The following is a 23,084-nucleotide window of genomic DNA, read 5'->3' as shown; positions in this document are numbered from 1 at the left end:
GCTCCCTAGGCACTGGTTGCTGTTGCTGTGATGCATCAGAGTTAGACGAACTCATAGCTGGCCCTGCAGCAGGCTTTCAGAGGCCTGCTCAATCACGCAGGAATTTGCCTGCCTGTCCCCTACAAGCAGCTGGTGGATTTAAACTGCTTTCCTTTGCACTGGCAGTGCAACTCCTTGTCACTTCACTATCAGAGCTTCCTTTAGGCACTGGACTAGGTACCAAAAATCAATCTTGTCCCTCAGGAAGCTTATGACAGTGTGGGACAAAGGGCTAAAAAAGTAAGGAAGCAAACACATAAGAAAATGCAATCAACCTTAAATAAAATTATGCAATAGCAGGGATGATAGGGAAGTCAAGAAAAACCTCACTGGATTGTATAACAATGAAAGAATTTTTCTTTTACTTTTCAAAGAGAAAAGTGAATTGGGAGTGAGCAGTGGGCAGGGAGAAAAGTGCAACAATGGATGAATGGAAATCCAAAGTCTCTGTAAACTTTCATTAAAATCAATTTAAAATAAAATAAATTAAAAAAAATAAAAACCTCACTGTAGAAGTAACATTTAAGTTTTACCTTTAAAGAACTGAGACATGATGAGTGGTGGGAGAGCATTCTAAGGAGAGAAGGGAGCATGCAGGCAGGAAAGGCTCAGAATTCCACTGCTTTCTTTCACACACCTAAGCGGTGCCCTCACTGGTTCTAAATTAAATAGGGTCCTTCTGAAGCAGGAGAAAGGAAATCATCAGGGTAATTTCCCCAGGTGTGGGGTTTTTGGGTTTGGCTCAGTTCAAAGAGGCAGCTAGTGCAGAGAAAGAGATTAGGCTCTGCCATGATGCCCGATGAGGCTCTGCCACGATGCTCGATGAGCTTAATCCTCAAACCCTTGGTGTTCAACAGAGTGCTGAACATGTACGTGCCCAGCATGGCACCAAGCAGCAACGGCAGATGGTAGACCAGACAGACACAGCCTCTTTCCTCCAAAAGCCTATTCTCACAACAGCTCTTCCCTACAGAGAGACAGGTTTCCCTGTTCCTTCTCACAGCCTAATCCACGCAGGCTGCCCTGCATCATTTTACCCACTAGCTGAGGCTAGTCTCATCAGGAGATGAGAAGGGAGGATGGAGAACCCGAAGCTTCCTTTTCTCCTGCTCTTCCTATGAGTGGCTCGGGGCACCAGCACTACCCAGGGACAGTCTGACTCCTCCAAGAGATAACTGCCCACGAGGGATCCAAGGACGAGGTTTGTTACATCTGAAAAACTTCACTCCACATCAATACACAGCTATCCAAGAGGCTTAACTCACAGGACTGGACTGAGGGTGGGCCCTGTGCTTTGAGGGTTATCCGTCTGCTTTCTTCTTGGGAAATAAGATTGAGCTGATTAAGTAGGTGAGCTATTTATAATTTGGCCTAGAGAAATAGGAGAATTTGGAATGCTTCTTGCCCTTTGTTTTTGTGCAAAGAAGCAGAACCAGAGTCATTCTGTTAAATTATGATGAGGATCAGTCATTCTGGTGTTTTGTCCTGAGCAAGTCTCATTCATTAAATGAATCGATTTGGTTGAATAATCAAAAGAATATTTACTGCCAACTATCACGCTATGACATTCTTAGTCGCTTATTGCCATGGAGTTAGAATCAACTCATAAGTGACCTTCGCTTGGGTTTGCGGAGCCTGCTAATCACACAATGGAGATTGTCCACCTTGGAGCCCTTGGTGGGTTTGAGCCTCTGGCAGCGCATGGCTTTGGAGCTAGCAGCATAATTCCCTATGGACTACATCACCAGAACTCCCCAACATTCCAAGTAGCTTTATCTTCTTGTAAAATTCAGCTAAATGGCAGTAGGGTAAAATGTAAGCCAAAATATTTGTAGTTTCCCTAAGCATTTGTCATCAGAGAAGAAAACGCAGCTTTGATTGACCAAAAACAAATCTACTGTTTCTTCAAACACGATAAGAAGCTTTAAAATAAACCATCAGTACATGGTGTTTTGAATTTTAGGGAAAAAGTACACTTAATATGGGGCAAGTGGTGGAGACAATTATTATAATATATAAAACAAAAAGAATTTTACCCATGAATTTCAAATATTTATTAAAGTGCATTATGTTTTCCACCTAAAAAGACAGAAAAATGGGAGTGATCTCTACTCTTCACTTAAATAATACCATTTGTCAAGTGACAAAGAAATAATACCAAAACCTCCCAGAACCTGGAATTAGCAGCCAAAATGAAGCTGTTTTCAAGTCATTCTGTCTAGATTGGTATTGAGAAAAGAGAAAATGAAGAAAACAAATTATTATGAAATCTATCTTTTCAGGACTAAATATTAACAAATTAAGTGGTTACAGATTCAAACATGTCTATGTTTCCTTTCACAGAGTGCAGGCTGTAATCTGAGGTGAGTCTTAAAGTTGTAGAAGAGATTAATTAGTATTTCTCTCAATTCATTGCCACCAAGAGAAAACTGACACTCGTAGATGACCCTCCAGTGTGTTTTCAGAGGCTCTACATCACTGGACAGGCAGGGACTGGCTATCTGTCTTCCACGGAGGAGGAACTGGTCCATTAGAACCAGAGAGATTTGGTTGAGCAGTACAACTCCCTACGGAGTGTAACACCAGAGTTCAATTAGTATTTGGTTACTTAATGTTTTCAATTAACATGTCAGCTATATGTTCCATTTCCATTAAAAAGATACTAATTATTCCTTGCTCCTGTAGTAAGGGTATGAACATTTCACAAGTCTTGAAGGAGACTTGTGTTAAGACTTGTCACTTGTGAACCCCACAGGGAGTACAGTCCTCTATTTCCGATCCTACCCGGGCTCAGGGACTCTGTGAGCAGGCCTGGGCCCAGCTGTCACTGGGTGTGCACTAGGTGACACTGAGGTTGAGGAGGAAAGCATGCTTTGAAAGTTGCATCTAAGCACAGGGTTCTAGCACTTGAAACTAAATGACGAGCTCACACTCAGTCCCTGAAACATAGTCCTTCTAGATCATGGTCTACTCAGCTCGGAATAATCAGTATCTTTTCCAACCTCTTACAGGCTTTCAAGTGACCATTTTACCAGAGCTCAGAACTCATCTTGCTCTCTACATTCTTGACCTTGACTAAACTTAAATATATACCTACTTCAATCTTCATCTCTCATCTAAATTTCAAATTCATGTAACCACTCTACTTGGACGTCCAGTAACCATCTCAAACTTCTCTGCTGACTCCCTCCTGCAAAACCCACATTGCAGCAAACCCTCTATATCTGAGTAAAAAGGGCATGGTCAATTACACAGGGACTAAGACCAAAGACCATGAGTGTTTCAATCTGGCATGTAAATTCCTCATCTGAAGAATCTCCCGTTCTGACACTTTGCACTATCTTAGTGCACGTCTCCACCACCTCTCACCTGGACAGCAGCTATAGGCTCCATTCTTACCCCTACCAACCCAATATCCACTAAGAGGCAGAGTTAGCTTTCTAACTTGTCAGTCAGATGATAGCATCCTAGGATCATGTACAGAAAAATAACAGCAGATGGTTCTTACATTTTACAGTTAACAATAACAAACAACAAAAAAAATATCAAACCATCAGAATTCCTATCAATGTGAGAGCCAAGTGTCTGGACCATATGGCCTGCCTATTAATACATGTGACCTATTAACCAACTACGACTCCTCAGCGTGGAGGGAATGTCACTCTGGGAGATACAGGCAAGCAAAAGATGGCTCAAAAGATGGGCCTTGAGAAAGATATTAAAGAACCAGAAATCATGCCAAGAACAGATAATCAAGAAGTAATTTAGTAACATTCTCTAAATAACGTGTGATGAAATCATTTGAGTGTAATTATTCTTTTCTATTTACCAAGGGGGGAAAAAACAAGATGACTGGGCAGGAGGAGCTTAAATGTCTACATTTGCTTGGTGTAATTCTCTTCATATATTGAAATTTTCCATGAACTCTTTTCTCTGGACCATTTCTGCTCCAGAATTCCTTCCTAAAAGTACAAGAAACAAGCTATGACTGTCCACCATCCCCAACCAATATCAACCAGGCCTTTTCATACTTTATCTTACAAATGTTTTTTTAAAAAAGTCCTTGCATTGATTCTGACTCAAGACAACATTTTGTGTTGTCAGGGTAGAACCATCTTTTACAGGCCTTTTAATGCCCCACTTATTTTATTGTATCAAAGCTCAACACGAAGAAGACAAACATTCTCACCACTGGAAAAATTGGCAGCACCATGACAGATGGAGAAAAGATTGAGGTTGTTAACAGTTACAGCTTGCTCAGCTCCACAACTAACACTCTTGATACCAGCAAACAGGAAATCAAAAGATGAACTGCACTGGGAAAATCTGCTCTCAGGAACCCCCTCCAGAGTACTGAGAAGCAAAGATGTCAGTCTAGATACTAAGGTGTGCCTGATTCAGACCACGGTCTTTGCAATTACTTGCTATACATGAGAGAGCTGAAGAACGACTAAGGAAGACAGAAAAATTGATGCCTTTGGGTTGTGGTGCTGGAGAAGAATCTTTAACATACCATGGACTGCCAAGAAAATAAACAGGTCTGTCTTAGAGAGGGTGAAACCAAGTCTCTCCTTGGAGGCTAAGATTTTGAAGCTTTGTCTCACATACTTTGGGCACGTGGCCAGGAGGGACCAGTCCCTGGAGAAGGGCATCATGCTCAGAAGCGTGGAGGGATAGCGCAGGAGTGGAAGATCCCAGATGAGATGGATTGCTACAATAACTGGGGCAATTGGGGTAAGTGTGTCAATAAGACTGGCCCAGGACAGGGCAGGGTTCAGAGCTATTATATGTAGGATCACTATGAGTTGCAGGTGACACAACAACACATAACAAAAATATAAACAGCAAAAATATGTGTTTTCTACAAGTCCCACTTAGAGACACTGATTATATTCTTCAAGTTCTGCAACAATTCTCACTCTCTTTTCTGAGCTGTCCTGCCACCTTATTAACATAAATTCACAATCTAAAGTTGCTTTTTAATCTTTCAAGTTGCTGTTGCCAATTTGGTCACATATAGTTCTTAATGTTCAAAAAAGATAACTTTCACTAGTGACAGTAAGCGATTTTGGTTTCAAGAAAAATTTAAGAGATATTTCTGGTTTAAGATTTCAAAATTATCACCTATTTCAAAGATTCATCTACTATTCATAACTCCTTAAAATCTGAGGTCTGTAAACATTATAAGTTCTGTTCTTAACTACCCCCATTTGATCAGAATGGTTCTACAGAGTCTTTGACCAAAAAGTGCATTAATTGTAGCCATGAACCACTGAGATCTTTGGTTCTCATAATAAAGGAGGCAGTTGTTCCTGAAGATAATTAGTCACAAATTCCATATGCTCCTGTTATTCCTAATGCTCCTTCTTTCTCTGTGCCTTGGGTGCCTGCTTGGAAGTTCTTAAGTTCCCAGGCACCAGGCACTATGCACTGAACTAGGAGGCAGAATGGAAGCACTAAACATGTTATTAGACAAGTCATTAGAATTAGACAAGGGCATTAGAATGTCCCACAAGCAGATCACCAGGCTTTTCTTTAGAGGCACTTCTGGACAAACTTAAGCCTCCAACCTTTCAGATTGCAACTAAGTAATCACTTGCATTATCCAAAGACCCCACATAATCTAAAGGTAGGCATAATTATTATCTTCATTTTATAAGCTAGAAAACTAAGCCACAGCCACTCTCTTAGCTCATTTACTTAAGAAAAATAACTCTAAGACCCTTATTCTATTGTTCTTCCAAGTGCTATTTCTCCAAAAAGCTTATTATTTATTAGACAATCAGAAGACATACAAAATAACCATATTCTAAGGCCAGTATGAAAGATCAAAGCAATGTGACTTAGGAGGTAAGAAGAGATCAGGCCCCCTCCTCCACTGAAGCCTGTAGCCATCAAGGAAATTCGCTACGACGCTGGGTCAACTGGCGACCACTGCAGAAGTCTGGGGAAAAGCAGGACTGGCAGATAGTGGGCATGAGCATGGGCAAGAATGCCCTTCCTAGAAGGATTAAAACCAGGCAAGGACAGAGCTGACGAAAAGTCAGAAGGCTTGCTAATACAATGTGACATTATTAAGGAAAAACTCTGGAATTCTGTACAGGCTACAAAGTGCTTCCTGGATACCTCAGTTAAACATCATGCTTCATAAATAAAACAAAATGCTTATTTGAAGACGGTACCCTTACAGATGGACACCCAGAACCTCTAATGACAGTAAATCATTACGACCAGTTAGAACTGACTCATAGCTGGTCCTCTGGTGGACTTTTGAGGAGGGCATGAACTGCAAGGTAGGAGATTGCCTATCTTTCTCCTTCAAACTCGCTGGTGGATTTGCACTGCAGTGCTCTTGAAGCTCTGGCTTTAAAATCACTTTTCTTTCTTTCCTCCCAAATAATTCTAAATTCATTCCACACACACATCTCATTTGCTATAGTAAAGAGTCACTGCTTTGGGAACAGGAGCTTTAGTGGTCGCTGTGGTTAAGGCATTAGGCTGCTATGCAAGAGACTGACGGTTCAAACGCATTAGCTGCTTCTGTTCTGTGGGAGAAAGATGAGTCACATCCAAAAAAACTGATAGCTTTGGAAACACTTCAGAGCAGCTTGTCATGAGAACTGTAGTGGTCAAGATGTTGTTTTAGGTGCTATCGAGTCAATTTCAACTCAGAGCAAAGCCGAGTGTGGGTGTTTCTCTACAGGTTGTAATCAGTACAGGAGCAGAGCAACAAGTTTTGCTCCCACAGAGTCTCTCGGTAGATTCAGACTGTCAGCCTGCCTGTGTGCAGCCAAGTGAGGGCTTAACTGTCGCATTATTAGGATCCATTAGTATTACAATGAAGAGGGAGCACACTTCCTTATTATCTCAAGAACTTGAGCCTCACTTAGTTAAACTTCCTCCCTTCATTCACTGCACAACTCCTATTTCCTTGAAAGTTGAAAAGGGCTGATGAGGCTGCTGGCAATTTAACTATCTCCAATTGTTACAGAGTTGTATCCTAACACTGACTAGAAGTTGGCCTTTCTGAAACATTAAAGCTGGCTCTCTCCTCCAGTAAGTGATAGACCAAGCCAGAGACCACATTTCTTTGTTCAGGGTGGCAGCTAAATGTCCAACATCTATGTATGAGAAATTAAGGGTAAGACGAGTGTGCTTCCTTCCAAGGGGTTGTGTGGATTTGTCCTGACATAAAACACTGAAGGCTTCCAAGGTTAAGACATCAGTAAAGCATTATATTAGTTTGCCCAAGAAGAAATGAAATAAGGTAAGCTCACAGACTGTGAAAGGCTTTAATAACCTGAAAGAATGTTTCTAAAACATTAACCAAAAAGCAGGAAGTCTTTCTCTGGGTTAATGTTTATCCTCATTTATTATCAACACAAATATCCTCCTAGAAGAATCACCCTATGTTTAATTGGGACTGTTTCATTGAAGTTCCCTTGTTTAAAGTGTACAATTCAGTGTTTCTCAGTATATTCAAAAGGTTGTGTAATCACACACCTCAAAAATAAACCCAGTTCCCATTAGCATCACCAGGTGATTCTCCTCCCTCGTTAACACAAATCTACTTTCCTCCTCTATGTTGTTATGTGTCATTGAGTTGGAGGTCATAGCTGACCTTCCAGCAAATTTTCAGTGGCTGTAATTGGCATGGGTGATTGCTCATCTTCCACTCTCAAAATAGCTGGGGATTCAAACCACCTGCCTTTGGGTAGGCAGTGAACTCCTTACCAGTGGGGTATCAGAGGGTTTTTATCCCCTTCTCCATAGAATGTTGTTGTTAGGTACCATCGAGTTAGAAGTGGTCCATAGCTGACTCTCCCTGATGATTTTGAGAGGCAGTAAATCACACAGGATGAGATTGTCCATCTTTCTCCTTGTGGGGCAACTGGCAGATTTGAACCACCTCTCTATAGAATAGGTACATGTATATATTCCTTCTCTAAAGATGTTGTTATATGCCTTCGAGTTGCCTGCAACTCATAGCGACCCTACTACAACAGCTCTGATCCCTGCTCTATGTTGAGCCAACCTCATTGTCTCTGACACCCCACCCCAACTACCCCAGTCACTGAGTCAATCCATCTCATCCAGGGTCTTCCTCTCTTGTGCTGTCTCTCCATCCTTCCAAGCATGATGTCCCTCTCCGAGGACTGGTCCCTTCTTGTAACATGCCCAAAGTATATGTCAAATGGAATCTCAAAAGCCTTCCCTCCAAGGAGCAGCCTGCTTTCAGCCTCTCCAGGACAAACTGTTTGTTCTATCAATCCATAGCATATTGAATACTGTTCTCCAGCACCACAACACAAAGGCATCAATTCTTCTTCTGTCATCTTTAATTATTGTCCAGCTCTCTAATACCTAGTAAGTAATTATGAAGACCATGGCCCGGATCAGGTGCACCTTAGTCTCTACATTGACATCGTTGCTCTTTGGTACTCTAAAGAGGTCTCTGACAATATATTTTCTTAAAGCAATTTGTCTTTTGATTTCTTGGCTGCTGGTACCAAGAGTACTGATTGTGGAGCCAAGCAAGCCAAGCTGAAGCTGTTGACTTCACTCTCTTCACCATCTATCATGGTGCTACCAAATTGGCCCAGTGGTGAGAATCTTTGTTTTTTGGTGTTGAGCTTCAATCCATATTGAAGACTACAGTCCTTCACCTTCTGCAGCAAATGCCTCAGGTCCTGCTCAGTTTCAGCAAGCAAGGTTGTGTCATACTCATAACACAGGTTTTTGATGAATCTTCCTCCAATCCTGATGCCATATTCCTCCCTGTAGAGCCCAGCCTCCTAGAAGATCTGTTCCATATACAGATTCAAAAGGTATGGAGACAGGATTCATTCCTGGCACACACCATTCCTGATTTTAAACTATGCAGTGTTTCCTTGTTCTGTTTTGACAACTGCCTCCTGGTCCAAAAATAGGTTTTGCATAAGTACCAACAAGTGTTCTGGGATTCCCATTCTTCTCAGAGTTAGCCACAGTTTATTGTGATCCACACTGTGAAATGCCTTTGCATAGTGAATGAAACACAGGTAAACATCCCTCTGTTCATTCTCTGTTTTCAGCCAACATCCATCTAACATTAGCTATAATATCCCTAGTACCACGGCCTCTTCTAAACCCAACTTGCACATCTGGAAGTTTTCTGTTGATGTGCTGTTATAGTTGTTTTCGGATAATTTCCAGCAGGCTCTTGCTTGCATGTGAAATTAATGATATTGTTCAATAATTTCTGCACTCTGTTGGGTCACGTTTTTTGGAATGGATCAAAATATGGATCTCTTCCAGTCCAGTGGCCAGGGGATTGTCCTCCAGATTTCTTGGAACAACTTGGTGAGCACATCCAGGACAGCATTTGTTTGAACACTGTGTGTTGAAATATGTTAGTTGGTATGCCATCAGTTCCTGGGGCCTTGGTTTTTATGCCAATACCTTCACTGCAGCTTGAACTTCTTCCTTCATCACCACAGGCTCTTGCTCATATGCTGTTTCATGAAATTCTTCTGTGTCAGCCAATTCCTTTTGGTACAGTGACTCTATATACTCCTTCCATCTTCTTTTAATGTTTCCTGGATCATTAAATGTTCTGTCCAAAGAATCCTTAAATATTGCAACTCAAAGCTTGAATTTGTTCTTCAGTTTCTTCAGCTTAAGAAATGCCAAGTGAGTTTGGCCCTTTTGATTTTCCAACTCCAGCTCTTTGCAGATTTCATTTTAATGCTTTTCTTTGTCTTCCTGCACTGCTCTCTGAAATCTTCTGTTCAGCTCCTTAACTTCTTGATATCTTCTCTTTGCTTTGGCTTCTCAGAGTTCTAGTACAATATTCAGAGTCTCTTCTGACATTCATCTTGGTCTTTTCTTCCTCTTCTTTGTAATGACCTTTTGTATTCTTCCCAGATGATATTCTTTATATCCTCCCACAGCTCATTTGGTCTTTACTCATAAGTGTTCAACGCTTCAAACCTGTTTCTGAGATGGTTTTGAAATTCAGGTGGGATAGACTCAAGGTCAAATTTTGGCTCCTGTGGATTTGATTTCACTTTCTTTAAAGATAGCCATACTTATTCTAGACACATATAAATGGAATCTTGTAACATGCTGTATTTTGTGTCTAATTTCTTTCAGTTAACATGTTTTCAAGGTTCAATCACATAACAAACGTCAATTATCTCATTCATTATTGTCTACTTTCTAGATGAAACATCCATCATTGTATCCATTCATCAGCTTTTACACATTGGAGTTGTTACCCTTTTTGTTTATTATGAACATTTATATACACATTTTTGCACAGATACATTTGTTTTCATTTCTCCTCAGCATAAAGGTGAGAGAAGAATTTCTGGGTCATATGGTAATTCTGTATTTGACTTTTTTTAGGAACTGTCAAATTGATTTCCAAAGGAGCTGCACCTTTTTACATTCCCGTCAGCAATGTACTAGCATTCCAATTTCCCTACATCCTGGCCCATACCTACTATTGCCTGTCTCTTTGATTATTCCCTTCTTGGTAGAAGTGTTTCTAGAAGGGTCATTCCTTGAAGAGGGACATCATGCTCAGGAAGGTGGAGGGGCTGTGAAAGAAAGAAAGATCCTCTACCAGGTGGGTTGACACCATGACTGTGGCAATGGGCTTGAGTGTGTCAGAGATTATGAGGATGGTGTGGAATAAAACAATGTTCGGATTGGTTGTTCATAAGGTCACTATGAGACGTTCCTGACAACACCTAAGAAGAACAACAGTAGGTGGGAAGTGATATCACATTGCAGTTTTGCTTTGTGTTTTGGAAGAAGTATTATTTTGAATTGACACATACACATTCTATTCTTAATTTCTGCATCCTCAAAAGAGATGCATGTACACCAATGTTTATTGTAGCATTATTGCCAAGAGTCAAAAGTGTCCACCAAGAGGTGAATGGATGAAAAAAATGTAATACATGCATGTTGTTATTGTTGTTGTGTACTGAAGAGTCAGAACCGACCCATAGCTGACCCTCCAGAGGTTATCGGAGGTAGTTCATCGCTCAGGAGGAGACTGCTCATCCTTCTACCATGGAGCAGCAAGTGGCCTCAAACTGCATGCCTTCGGGTTTGCAGTGCAGCTCCTTGCCACAGTGGAATATTTACTCAATCATAAAGAAAGATTAAATTCTGATAGATGTTACAACATAGATGAACCATGAAAACATTACGCTGAGCGAAATAAATCAGACACAAAAGGAAAACGACGATATTGCCTCATTCAAATGAAATGCCTAGAATAAGCTGCCATATCAGTCAAAATAACTATGAGATATCATCTCACCGCAGTCAGAATAGCAAAATTTAACAGAAGAGCAAGCAACAAATGCTGGTGAGGTTGTAAAAAAACTGGAACACTTATTCACTGTTGGTGGGAGTGTAAAACGGTGCAACCACTGTGGAAGGCAGTATGGCGCTTTCTCAAAAAGTTGCAAATAGAGATACCATTTGACCCAGCAATTCCACTACTGGAATATACCCCAAAGAGACCATAACTGACACCCAAGCAGATATATGCACACCCATGTTTATCGTGGCTTTGTTCACAATAGCAAGGAGTTGGAAACAACCTAAGTGCCCATCAACAAACAAATGGATAGAGAAGCTGTGGTATATTCCACAAAGGAATACTACACTGCGTTGAAAAACAAGGAACTCATGCAATATTATTCAAAATGGGTGACTCTGGAGGACATTATGCTGAGTGAAGTATCTCAGTCACAAAAGGATAAATACTGCATGGTGCCACTGTTGTAAAACAGGACTGACATTGAGGTTGGGGAGAGACTGAGAAAGATGGGTTCAATAATGTATACTGCATTGAAACAGATGAGGGAGAAAACTGTTTAAAAGGGATATGTCATTAGGTATTTTTGTCATAACAGGAGTCCAGAGCAAAGGCTGCATTGTGGAGTGAACATGGGGGGAGGGATTGTAAAACAATAAAAGAATTTCTCTTTTACTTTTCCAAAAGGGTAGTGTACTAGGGGGGAGGGTTGGGAGGGGAGAAAAGTGAAACAATGAATGAATGGAAATTTAAAAAAAAATTATCAGTCATTCCCAGGGGCTAGCAGAGGGCAGAAGGGGAGTTATTGATGAAGGAATGTTGTGTTTCTATTTGTGGTGACATAAAACTTTTGGAAGCAGGTGTGGCATCGAGTTCCTAAATAACATGCCTCCAGAAACACTATGAACTTTGATATCTGTCGATAGTTGAAGAGGGGCTTCAGGCCTTTTGTTCATAGGGTCGCTATGAGTTGTGCTCCACTCGAAGGCAATCAGCACCACCACCACCACCACCACCACCTTAGGAGATAATTAGTAGCAATGGTAGCAAACATAGTTAATGTAATTAGTGCCACTGAATTACAGATGTAAAACAGTTAAAATTAGGGCTCTCTGATGGTATAGTCCATAGGGAGTTACACTGCTAGTCAAAAAATGGGTAAAATGGTAAACTTTTTGTTACATATACTTTGATACTGTTAATATTGTTGTTAGATGCCCACCCTTCCTGATAGTGACCTTACATATAAAAGAACAAAATATCACCTGCTCCTGCACCATCACAGACATTGTTGGGCTTATTGAGACAGTTATTGAGACAATTAATTTAATGAAGATCTTTCTCTTTTTAACTGACTTTCTAATATTAAGCATAATGTCCATCCTCTCAGATCTTTATTTGTTCTTCTAGCAGTCAATATTCTTCACCAACATCAAGTGTGTCAATTCATCTTCAGTCTTCCTTTTTTCATTGCCCAACATTCACATGCATATGAGGCGAATCAAAATATGCTTTGGGTCAGATGTATCTTAGTCCTCAAACTGACATCTTTGCATGTTGGTGGTCTGCTGCAGCTGATTTACCCAATGCAATGCATCTTTTTTTTTTTAATGCTCATGTTTCCATGAGCATAAATTTCTGACTTTCAATGACTTGAATTTCTTTGCCATCTATCCTGTTGCTTTTTATTGTTCCTGTGGTAAAGATCTTTGTTTTCTTCACGTTGAGGTGTAATCCATCCAGGAGGTAGTCTTTCATTGCCATCAGTAAGTGCTTCAGGTTGTCTTCAGGCAAATGAGATTGTGTCCCCTGCATATTAGAAGTGATTAATAAGTCTTCCAATTCAGATGCAATGTCCTGTTTCATTTGAAGAAGCCTAAGCCAGTAAGATTATTTGCTCAGCATTCAGATAGAAGAAGTATAGTGAAAGGATAAAACTCAGCCATATACCATTCCAAATTCACTTTTTCTGATCAAATAAGTACTTCTTTATCCATGTACAAGTTTTGCATGTGCACAATTAAGTGTTCTGGAATTCTCATTCCTCACAAACATACATCTCTCTCTCTCTCTCTCTCTCTCTCTCACACACACACACACACACACACACAGAGTTAAGGTATTCAGCTGTTAATAGAAAAGCCAACAGTTTGAACTCACCAGTTGCATCCCAGAAAAAAGATTAGGTAGTCTGCTTCTAAAAGGAGTTGCTGCCCTTGAAACCCTATAAAGCAGTTCTGCTCAGTCTTTTGGGGTCAGAATTGACTCAATGGCAGTAGGGTTGGGTTGGGTTGGGTCCATACAAATATTTACATATATACAATATGCATTTGTGAAGGAAGAGAATATATATTCTTGTAAAATACATATGAAGCCAAAATAAAGAATATTAAAGCACTTGCCAGGAAAAAAAAAGTCTCCATAGGGAGGGTGGGCACAGAGAGGTACCTGGCAGTGTAACAGACTGTTGTGCTGCTATTTTCACTTTTCTAAAGTAGTTCACAATGAGAGAAGCACCTTATATAGGTATAAATTCTACCCACCCACATGCTCTAAGAAAGAAGAAAGCTGAACAGGTGGTTTTAGGGGGTTGGTGAGAGGATTTCTGCCTTCCTCACTGTAACAGTCAACAGGCAAAATGGGACCAGGTCCATTATGTTCCAGCTCAAAAGACACAACTATCTGGTAAATTAAAAAAATTAATGCAAATAGACTTAATATGAGTTCCAGGACTCTCTGAGGCACAATTTACCCATCTGCACAATGGAAACATCAACAGCCACCACACAGACTTCTTCTAAAGACTACATATTTTCAGGCACATAAAAGATCTATTACATTGTCTGTCCTTACAGAACACATTCAAGAAGTAGTCAGTGATTATTATAGATTATTATTAATCTTTAATAATACTTTGCAATTACATTACAAATTCAGAAGCAGTAACCACTTAAAGGAAAGGATACTAGTAAGTTACAATTGCCCATGATGTACCAGATTAGGGACTCAACATTCTGCTGTCCTTACACCATCTAAGTGTTAAATCACCCCTCTGGCTCCTCCAGGTCCTTCTTTAATCTGCACCTGAGCTCAATTACCTAAATCCACAAAGGCCACTTAATTTCCAAGGGATCCCATAGCATTCAGTCTATTGCACTGCTTTCCTTTTCTGTATCCATTCAAATTAACAAATCTCAGTGTTCCATCATAAAGCCTGTTTAAGAAAGTTCCATGTGCACTGACTTAAGCCATGTTTTTTTCAGTCATTTACATATATAAATGTAAAAATCGGGCATTAACAAAGTAAAGTATGATATTGGAGTGCAGGGAGGAAGACACCTATTCATTGCACTTCTGTGGTATGGCAGGCATTTTACACACGTCTGATCATTCTCAGACTCTGCGTGCAAAATTTAACATTTTGGCAGTTTCTCCGTAAAGAAACACAGTAAAGAACCATTACCTCTTGACCCCATGTCTACCTTCCACTTATCTGGTGGTTTTGGTTGTTGTTATGAACCTTCATATTGGAACTGACTCATAGCTGACCCTCTAGCAAGTTTTCAGAGGCAGTATAATCTCACAGGCGAAGCTGCTGGTGGATTTGAACCATATGCCTTTGGGCTGACAGGTCACCTCCTTTCCACTAGGCCACCAGAGCCGCAAAATCCCTACAGTGCAGGGTGGGTTAAAGCAACCCACAGCCAGGAGTGATCATCAGCTCATTCTCCATCCCCGCTGGGGCCCCTCTTGGCCCACCAATCAAATCACAAGAAGATTGGATTTCTCCATCAGCTGAGCCCTCCACACTAGCTTCATGTCCCACTTCATCTATTACCCAAGCTAGGAGGACTGCAGTTTGGAGATGCAGCTGCTGAGCCCATCCCCCATCTCAACCTGGCTGGGTGCCCCAAGGAACGCGGCTGGTGCCAGTTCCGGCCAAAGCCAAGGCTGCTCCCAGGAGAGTCTGCAATGAAACAGACGTCCACAAAGCAGCGCCTGGCTTCCAACAGAGTTTCCAAGGCAATGCCAACCACTTCACATTTCAAGAAGGAACAAAGGAAGCACACAGGAGCGAATCACGTAAGCCCTCTTCCCGCAGGAAGCCAGGCTAGAATTCTGTCCCTTCTGCCAAAGTCCCCGCTGTGTGGACTCACAGACGCTGTCAAGATCGCAGAGGGCCATGAAAAAGCCTTCTGCGAAGGCAAGCTGCCCAAGTGATAATGAAGAAATCGAGAAACACTGCTTGGCTAACAACTGGCATAATGAAGAAGTTCTACTACTGCTCACGAGAATAATAAAGGCTGTGTTTCAAAACTAAGGTTCTTACTTGTGAGTGATTTCCATTTCAGCTCAAAAGCCAACCAGCTCGCCCTACCCAGCCTGGTCAACCATTCACCAATCCTGTTCTATAAACCAGCAGGCCAAAAGGAGTAGGGGAAAGGGTCCAACAAAGGGGTTCTAGTTCAGGAACTGGTGTTCCATGTACTCTGGACTACTGAATGGCTTACCTATATGCTTTCACCATCTCTGCCTTTAAGGACGGACGGATTCTATCTGGCTCTAACAAGCAGTAATAAGTAGGAGTGCAGGACCTCTATTAATCCCCCATCAAAAATCCCCCGCATAAGCTTCTGTGTCCACTATATACAGCACAAGATAGGTGTTCAATGCACTTTATTATTGTTGTTGTTAGATGCTGTCAAACTGACTTTAACTCGTAGCACTCTCAGTACAGTGATTTGGCACAGTACAACAGACAGAAACCTTGCCCACTCCTCAAAATCACCACTGTGCTCAAGGCCATTTTTGCAGTCATTGTGTCACTTCACCTCCCTTTCACTGACCCTCCACCTTTCCAAGCATGATGTCCTTTTCCAAGGTCTGGCCCTTCCTGACAACATGCCCGATGAAAGATGAAGCCTCACCATCTTGTTTTCTAAGGAGCATCCTGGCTGCACTTTTGCCAAGGCAATTTGTTCATTCTTGTAGCAGACTTTAAGCAACAATAAAAAAGTACCATTCTAGAGAAGAAAATAAAAGGCATGCAGATTGGCAAAGAGATGGCTAAGCTGGTGCTATATACAGATGATATGATAGTGTACACAAAAAAACCCCAAAGACTCAATTGAAAAAAAAACTGTTAAGAGGACAGTTTAGTAGAATGGCAGGATACAAGATCAATATCCAAAAATCAGTTGGATTCCCCTACAGTAACAAAGGGAATTCAGAAAGGAAAACCATTTACAATAATAGCCAACCACAAATTTAAATACTTGGGAGTAAACCTAACTAGAGATACAAAAGATCTATACAAAGAAAACTACAGAACGTTTCCACAAGACACAAAAAAGACCTAAATAAATGGGAAAATGTGCTCTGGCCATGGATAGGAAGACTCAATATTGTGAAAATGACAATCCTAACAAAAGCAATCTACATGTTCAATGCAGTCCCAATCCAGATACCAAATTCATTTTTCAAGGAGATTGAAAGGGAAATTGTCAAGTTTATTTGAAGAGGCAAGCGACCCCAAATAAGCAAAACACTCCTGAGAAACAAAGATTAAGAGGGAAGCATAGCACTCCCTGACCTCAAAACTTATTATACAGCAGTAGTAACCAAAACAGAATGATACTGGTACAATGACAGGCACAGAGACCAATGAAACAGAAATGAGAAATAGACCCTGCTATCTATGGTCAGCTGATATTCGTAAAGGAACTAAAACCTATCAAATGGGGAAATGATAACCTCTTCAACAAATTGTGCTTGCAAAATTGGACCGCTGCCTGCAGAAAGCAGAAACAGGATCCACATATCACACTATACACAAAAATCAACTAAAGGTAGATCAGAGACCTTAGAGTAAAGGCCAAAACCATAAAGTTCATAAGAGACAAACTGGGATCAAGCTTAAAAGGCCTATGACTATGATTTAAAGAGACTGCCAAATACAACCAGAAATGTACAATCTGGAAAGAATAAAATTGATGAATAGGACATCCTAAAGATTAAATCCCTGTGCGCATCAAAAACTTTCACACAACTGAATACTACACAGCACCCAGGAGTGATGATTTTGTAAATTACTACCTAACTTAGAAAGGACTGGGGAGCAGTACACTGAGTGAACTAACTCAGTCCTATAAGGATAAATACTGTATAGACCATTATTATAGAATGAGTATGAGGATCCAAGGTAGGGGAGAATGGAAACAAAGGAGTGAGGATGGGCAGGGCAGAGGATAGGTATTAATCATAGGGTCCTACAGTTTCATGGGTTGGAGATGGGGGGCTGTGAAGGAAATGGGAAAATTCTTGTGTAAAAAACAATGTATTTGAACAGTGTAAATAAACCAGTATAATTTTTTTAAAGTACCGTTCTGTATATTCATCAACTCACAAACTCATTATATACTATGTGACTGCATTTTTATGAAATATCCATAATGATAAACAGTGAAGAGATTGAGATTTTTAAAAGCTAATTGCTTGGCTCCATAATCAACACTCTTGATACCAGCAGCCAGGAAATTAAAAGATGAATTGCACTGAGAAAGTCTGCTGTCAGGGACCTCTCCAGAGTACTGAAGAGCAATGATGTTAGTCTGGAGACTAAGGTGTGCCTGATCCAGGCCATAGTCTTTGCAATTACTTGTTATGTGTCAGAAAGCTGGACACTGACAAGGAATGATGGAAAGGGAATTGATGTTTTTGAGCAGTGGTGAAGAAAAGTATTGAATATACCATGGACTGCTAGGAGAATAAACAGGTTCGTTCTAGAGAAGGTGAAACCAGGCTGTTCTTTGAAGGCAAAGATTCTGTAGCTTTGTCTGACATACTTTGGGCAAGAGGGGACTGATCCTTGGAGAAGGACATCATGCTTGGGAGGGTGGAGAGACAGCACAAGAGAGGAAGACCCTGGATGAGATAGATTAATTCAGTAACTGAGGTAGTGGAGGTAGGTGTGTCAGAGACAATAAGGTTGGCACAAGATAGATCAGGTTCAGAGCTGTTGTACACAGGGTCGCTATGAGTCACAAGTGACTCAACAGCACATAATGACAACAACCCAGAATAAATCTGAAGACAAAAAGTAAATTAGTGTTTGTGAGGGGTTGGGAGGAGAGGGAATGGGGACTAACTGTTTAATGGATATAAGGGTTCCTGTCAGGTCAATGATGATGTTTGAAAACTACATAAAAGTGGTAGCTCCACAATATTGTGGAAGTGGTAAAAGCCCTTAAATTGTACACTTTAAAATGGTTCATTTTGTTATGTGACTTCACCTTAATGTGAATGGAATGGAAGCTTTTTAAATACTGCTTCATTTTAGCAGTTCCTCAAAAAGTTAAACGTGCTACTGCTGACCATTAAAAGTAAGAGATCAGAGTGGAAGATCCTGGATTCAGGGGTTTAGGAATATGGAACAAAACTCAGAAACATGAAAAATGGTCAAGTTTAATAGTCCAATAGAGACTGGTGGAACCCTCAAGACTACAGCCCATAGCTACCATTCAAATTTTGAACACAAGTCATCTCTGCGGCTCAATTTTCAGGCAAATAATGGCCCGACCTATGAGATAATGATAACACCAAGAAGGCACTCACTTCTTAGAATAATCAGTGATTTGTCCAAAGCTAAAGCCCTGAAGAGAGAGAGGGGTATGATTGTTGTTGCTATTATTGTTATGTGAAGTCAGAACCAACTCCACTTGACCCCCAATAGGGTTTTCAGAGGCTGTTCACCCAGAGATTGCCTGTCTTTATCCCACAGAGCAGCTGGTGGGTTTGAATTGTATGCCTTTGGGCTGGTAGTACAACTTCTTACCCCTAGGCCATTAGAGCTTCCTGTGGTATGACAGAGACGATAAATGCTAGAAAGATTAATGTAAATAAAAATTCTAGAGAAGCAAAAAAAAAAAAACAAAAAATATACTGTGGATTTTTAAAATTAATTTTATAAAATAAAGTATGTACAAATGAAAAGTCCATTTTCTTCATAAACTTCATTCAAATCACAATTTTTTTTAAAAGTGCTAAACATGGAACTACAATATGGCCCAGCAAATCCACCTCTAGGGCCTTACACTGAAGAAGTGAAAGCAACCACAGAAAAACCACACCTTAATACTGGCAGCCCTATTGGTGGCCTAGTGGGTAGGCCAAAGGTGGACAGGCAGTTCAAATCCACCAGCTGTTCTGCAGGAGGAAGATGGAAAACCTCCTGTTGAGTGATTTACAGCCCCTGAAACCTCACTGGAAGGTCAACTGTAAGTTCTGACTTGACAGAAATGAGAGTTTTCAAGGTTTATCTATAACATGTATCAGGACTTGATTTTTCTTCACAGTGTATGAGACAGACTGACTGAGAAGCTACAATGGGCTCAAGCATTGTAATGATTGTGAGGATGGCACAGAACTGGGCAGGGTTTTGTTCGGTTGTATATACAGGCTTGTCATGAGTTGGTACCAACTCCACACACACAGGAAATGCACATACTCACATGGACTCAGAAAGTTGGGCATACAGAAAAATGAAGTCCTGGTGCATGCTTCAAAGTGGCTGAACCTTGAAGATTTTATCCCAATTAAAATAATAACAAAGCTGATGCCAACTGATAAAGGCTCTGTAGGGTGGGTTAGAACTGCCCTACAAGTTCCAAGGCTGTATATCTTTACAACAGGATGTAAGATAAGTCAGTCACAAAAGGATGAATATTTGTGCTCCCACATACATGCAATATCTAGAACAAACACATGTATGAAAACCAAACCAGTCCTTGGAGAAGGACATCATGCTTGAGAAGGTGGAGTGACAGAGGAGGAGAGGATGACCCTGGATAAGATGGACTGACTGGGTAATATAAGAGCCAGGTGTGTCAGAGACAGAGAGCTTGACTCAGGATGGAGCAAAGTTCAGAGATAGTGTAGGTAGGGTCACTACAATCCTACAACTCGATGGCACATAACAACAAACGACAACAAAAAATGGGAGGGAGTACAAAGGGTCAATATTGTTGCTATTGGGTTCTGTCTAATCAGTTCCAACTCAGAGAGCTCTATCCTATATTTAATAGAACAAACCCCCACACAATTGTTGCAATACATAAGCCCACTGGGTAAATCCACCTCATTGAGGGTCCTCTTCTTTTCCTCTGAACTTCATTTTACCAAGCACGATGTCCTTTTCTGGTGACTGACTCCTCCTGACAACATGACCAGAGTCTTGCATTCTCAACTACAAAGAACATTCTGGCTTTATTTCTTCCAAGACAGATACATTTGTTCTTTTGACAGTCTGTGGAATATTCCATATTCTTTGCCAACACCACAATTCAAAGGCATCAATTCTTCTTTGTTCTTCCTTAGACATTATCCAACTTTGAGTACTTTAAAAAGGTCCCTGGCAACACATTTGTCCAATGCAGTATGATATTTGACTTCTTGACTTTTGTTTCCACAGCAAACTACTGAGGATCTAAGTAAAATTCAATCTATGATAACTTAAATCTTCTGTCCGTATATGACGTTGCTTTATTGTTCCAGTTGTGAGCGTTTTCATTTTCTTTCCGTTTAAGGGAGCTCTGAGGGTCTAGTCCACAGAGAGATGTACTGACAACATAAAGGCAGTTAGAAGTGATTAGAATCCACCCATCATCTCCTCCTATACAATTTATAGCCTCCAAAGCTCCCTGGAAGATCAGTTATGACTCACTTCTCTGTTAATGACAATGAGTGAGTAGGGAGTTATGTGTAATTCACACTGAATGCTGGACTCTTTGATCTTCAATAAGTACTTCAAGTCTTCATTTCCAGCAAGCAACGTCATGTCATCAATGTTCTGTCAATGGTGATAGAACAATTTTGAAATGGACAATGGTGATAGTTACACAATAGGATAAATACAATCAGTGTTATAGATGCAAAACCATTGAATGGGCAAATGGTTTCTTATATACATTTTTACCACAATAAAACAACTTTTTTAAAAAAGAGGGAAAATGCTGCTAAAGCTATTTCAGCAGATGTGGTTTTCTGCCAAGTAAAATCTGAAGAGACGGAGGAAAAAAAAAGAGATGAAAAGTAATTTCACTGAAGGTAGAACATGAAATTTATTCTGCCAAATAGAAGACAGCAAAGCAACTCAGAGGCTTATCTCTGAGGCACATCACCCTGGGGCAGCTTCCTGGCACCACTCTGTGCAACCAAGTCACCCTGCCACTCTTCAAACCTCTCCCAGCTATGTGAAGGCTCCAGGCTCACACAGCAGACACTCCAACGTGGAAACCATACGGCAACGCATACAGATTCCTCCTCTCTTCAACTGTGACATAAAATACAAAAGCTTTTCCCAGGTCTTTCTTGTAAATGCACTTAGAAAATATGGAACATAACAAGAATTCTGATAAACATGCATTACAAATACTTAACAGCCATAATGCCACTGTTCAGATACGTCCCACACAGTGATAATGATCCCATATCAGACAATAACATCACTTTTGCAATATGTTCTGGTCTCTCATCTCCATATGTGCCTCACAAATTTGAAGATGGGACAGAAAAATTGGCTCTCCTTTCTGAAAATATAGGTAAGGAGTTGTGTTGCCAAACCAAAGGCAGGCAGGTCGAATCCACCAGTTGCTCCATGAGAAAAAGATGGGCAATCTCCCCCCATATGATTTAGCGCTTCTGAAAACCAGCTAGAAGGTCAGCTATGAATCAGTTCTGACTCATCAGCAATGAGTTCTTTGTTGCTGTTGTTTCTGAAAATGGAAAGTGACTTTCACGGCCATGTGGAAGTCAATGGTTTGGGCTGAGACAAGGATTCAGAATTTCTGGTTCCCAGTCAAGATCTCTTTCCATAAAACCATATTGGATCTTCTATTTGTTCCTCCAAGGATATGTTTAACTCTCAATTATAAATGTTCTAGGAATTCTATGCATTCAGATTTATAACAAAATGCAGTATAACCCAGAGTGCCGTGGCATGTTGCTAGATAAAATAACTCTCTTAAATTAGAGGAACAAAAATGTTCCTCAAAGGGGAGGAATTATATTAACCAAAGTCCAGAAATAGTTACCAAATTAAATCTAGCTATATCGTAATTATTGTCTAAGGTACAATATTCATCCAATGGATTAAACAGGGAGCTAGTGAAGGCAAATTCTGAATAGGAATTCAACCTAGTCTAGAAGTGAAGGGATACAGGATGAGCTGAGTAAAGTGCCTTAGCTTCAATGAGTCTCTAGAAGAAGATGAGTTGGGCCCACAATGGAACTACCTTAACTGGTGGTGGGTTACACAGTTGAAAGAAGAAGTTCTTACTTGGGGCGCCAAAACGAAATTTTAAAAAGCTTTTATTTTGCTGAATTGCCCCAATTTTATAAGCTGATAATCTAAAAGATGCTATTTTAATTTTTGTTGTTGTTGTTGTTGTTGTAATGTGTCATCAAATAGGTAGGAACTGATTCATAGCTGACTCTCCAGCAGGTTTTCAAAGGCAGTAAATTGTAGCTGTCAGATAAGCTTCTTATTTTTTAGAAGATTGCCTACCTTTCTTCCAAGGAGTAGCTCATGGATTCAAACCAACTACCCTAGGATCATACATAGGAGGGTCGAGGGACAGCGCAGGAGAGGAAGGCCCTCTATGAGGTGGATTGATTCAGTGACTGGGATAATTGGGATGGGAGTGTCAGAGACAGTGCGATTGGCACA

At 40.6% G+C, this 23,084-nt stretch overlaps 1 protein-coding gene across 1 annotated transcript in view; it reads right to left on the bottom strand.

The window, feature by feature from the left end:
- KIF5C (kinesin family member 5C) overlaps window positions 1-23,084 on the bottom strand; it is a 204,958-nt gene that overhangs the window by 122,158 nt on the left and 59,716 nt on the right. The gene's annotated exons all lie outside the window — the stretch shown is intronic.

Source organism: Elephantulus edwardii, unplaced genomic scaffold (genome assembly GCF_000299155.1).
Source record: "Elephantulus edwardii isolate Elephantulus edwardi_28Jun2011 unplaced genomic scaffold, EleEdw1.0 scaffold00010, whole genome shotgun sequence".
NCBI classification, from domain to species: domain Eukaryota; kingdom Metazoa; phylum Chordata; class Mammalia; order Macroscelidea; family Macroscelididae; genus Elephantulus; species Elephantulus edwardii.
This window is presented reverse-complemented; position numbering and strand designations above follow the sequence as displayed.